The sequence below is a fragment of the Lepus europaeus genome, chromosome 8 (assembly GCF_033115175.1).
Source record: "Lepus europaeus isolate LE1 chromosome 8, mLepTim1.pri, whole genome shotgun sequence".
Classification (NCBI taxonomy): domain Eukaryota; kingdom Metazoa; phylum Chordata; class Mammalia; order Lagomorpha; family Leporidae; genus Lepus; species Lepus europaeus.
In genome coordinates this window covers 70,311,739-70,314,528 of record NC_084834.1, presented here as the reverse complement: position 1 = coordinate 70,314,528, position 2,790 = coordinate 70,311,739, and the positions used below count along the sequence as shown (strand labels likewise).

Sequence of the window (2,790 nt, the reverse complement as noted above, 5' to 3'; positions counted from 1 at the left end):
TGTAAATTCTCATTGATGCTTTGCTGTGCTGCTAAGACACTCAAGTGTTGTCAGTAACCTGATTCAGGAGTAAGACACCTGGCAAACATCTTCTAATACTAACTCCAGTTCTCCACCTCAGTGAACACTTGGATTCTGCACTTCTTTAGGCTTATATGTCGCCAGGCTAACTTTTCTATTTATTCAACAAAAGCAGTTTTGGAATGTTTCCCAACAAATTTCAAGACAATCACCTGCCAAAATGATCTTGCTAGACTGAATGAATTGAGAATGCTCAATCCTAAAAACTTAGGAAAGTAGATCTTTTATATTTTTTTATTTTCTGAGTATATGCTGTGTGTGTTGGGGGAGGGAGCAGTAATACATACAAATGGAAGTGCCCAGGGGGAATACTGACCCACAGTGTTCCTTTCCTGTCTCTCTAGGCTTCATCCCAGAAACAGCTCTGAGAACTGTTCATAAGACTGATTTCTGATGATGTGATAATGACGAGTTCTCTTAGCTACGTTTGGGTGTTTGAATCCTCTTCACCCTGCACAGAGAGAAATGGGAGTATAGGGTTGCCTTTTGGGATGCCATCCTAACTGGAATGAGCAAGAAAGTCTTTGAAGCTGTCCTGCCTTAGAACGCAGCCCAGGCTTTCCTCCCGCCATGATTCCTGAATTCTGATTCATTACAAGAAAGTGTGTCCTGCACGGTGCACCCCCGTTGGCGTTACATGAGCAGCAGAGGCTCGTATTCTTTATCAGTGTATTTCTTTTCAGAAAAATCTGGAGAAGCGGCACGTGTGTTACTGTGAGTTCTGTGAGTCTACCAAGGAGGACAACATTTATCAATACTTAGCTGAGTTTTCACTGAGAAACGTGGGGAGCAGTGCTGCATCTCAAGTTGTCTCCTCACAGGGTTGAACTCAAGGGCCAACTGCTACAAGCGGACCTGACATATTTGTCTTCCTTCCCATCATTAATCCTGGGATGTCTGCCATAGACACCTGCCCTCCTCTCTTAGTATGCAAGGTAAGAAAACTGTAAGGAGAGATTTTCAAAATATCCCACACAGGCACCATTGTCCCAAGTGACAATATAGGATTTAAAACTTTTGAGAAAGATTTAGGGCAATTAAGAAGTGTTGAAGGGAATTTCTTGGATCGATAAAAGTTCACATTGCTTCTTTTTAAAATATGGAACGCTTCACGAATTTGCATATCATCCTTGTGCAGGGGCCATGTTAATCTTCTCCGTATTGTTTTAGTATGTGTATTTTAGTATATGTGCTGTATATTTTAGTATTTTAGTATATGTGCTGCCGAAGCGAGCACCACATTGCTTTTTATCAACTGCTTCATCATGTTAAATGGTTAACATAATTTGAAATTTAAATTAAACCAAAAAATCCAATATCACATATCAAACAGTAAGTATATCAACTGTATGGACATATACGATTTTATAATATCTTAATTTTGCTAAGCTAACCCTTTACTTTTTTTACTATATTTGCTTATTTGAATGATAGAGTGACAGAGAGATGGAGAGAGAGTTCTACCATCCGCTGATTCATTTCCCAAATCCCTGCAATAGCAGCGGCTGGGCCAGGTCAAAGCCAGAAGCCAGGAGCTCCATCCTGATCTTCAACTTGGCAGCAGGAACACAAACACATCCACTGCCTTCCCATTTTCATTAGTGGGAAACTGGATCAGAAGTATGGGATTGCCAGACTCAACCTACACACTCTGATTCGGAGTGAGAGTGTCACAACAGTGGCCTAACCCACTATGCCACAAACCTATTCCAATCCTTTAATTTTGAAATGGCTTCCGTCTTCCTGTATTTCAAAAAAATGAAAGATCTAGCATAATATTGTAATTATTATTAATTCAACCATTCAACAAACACATAGCTACTATATATATTAAATTCTGTTCCCATGGAATAGTTCAATCTTTGCTGGGTTGTACCTAGCAAGTAATACTCTCCTTTATAGGCTTGTTGTATATTAAATATATATTTACATGTGATATATATATATATGTATAAAACAGGCCTCAAATATAGTTTTTTTAAAGATTATTCATTTGAAAGGCAGGATTGCAGAAAGAGAAAGAGATCAATTTTCCTTCTGCTGGTTCACTCCCCAAAGGGCTGCAATGGCCAGAGCTGAGCCGATCCAAAACTAGGAGATTAATCTTGGTCTCCCACATGGGTGCAGGGGCCCAAACATTTATGCCATCTTCCATTGTTTCCCCAGATGCATTATCAGGGAGCTAGATTGGAAGTGAAGCAGCCCTGGCACACATATGGGATGTCAGCACTGTAGGCAGCAGTTTAACCTGCTATACCACAGCGCCAGTCCCCGCAAGTGTAGCTTTTATATCTGGTTTTAATATAGTAGTGAGAGTTGGCCTGTGTTACAGTAGAGTGGGTAAAGTTGCTGCTTGCAACACCAGCATCCCTTATGGGCACTGGTTCATATCCCGGCTACGCCACTTCTGACCCAGCTCCCTGCTAATGGCCTGGGAAAAGCAGTGGAAGATGACCCAAGTGTTTAGATCCCTGCCACCCATGTGGGAGACCTGGATGAAGTCACTGGCTCCTGGCTCCTGGATCTTGGCTCCTGGCTCCTTGCTCCTGGCTCTTGGCTTTGATCTGGCCCAGCCTTGGCTGTTTCCATCATCTGGGGAGTGAACCAGAAGTTAAGATATCCATCTTTCTCCCCACCAACCCACTCTTTCCCACTTTCACTGCATCTCTGATTACAAATAAAATTAATCTTTCTTTAAAAAAATGAATT

General features: G+C 41.4%; 1 non-coding gene across 1 annotated transcript; it reads right to left on the bottom strand.

Annotated features, from left to right (window-relative positions):
* Positions 1-1,174: 1,174 nt before the first annotated feature.
* On the bottom strand, positions 1,175-1,276 carry LOC133766102 (U6 spliceosomal RNA). The gene has a single exon (XR_009866658.1). It is a non-coding gene; the product is annotated as a U6 spliceosomal RNA (small nuclear RNA).
* Positions 1,277-2,790: the final 1,514 nt, after the last annotated feature.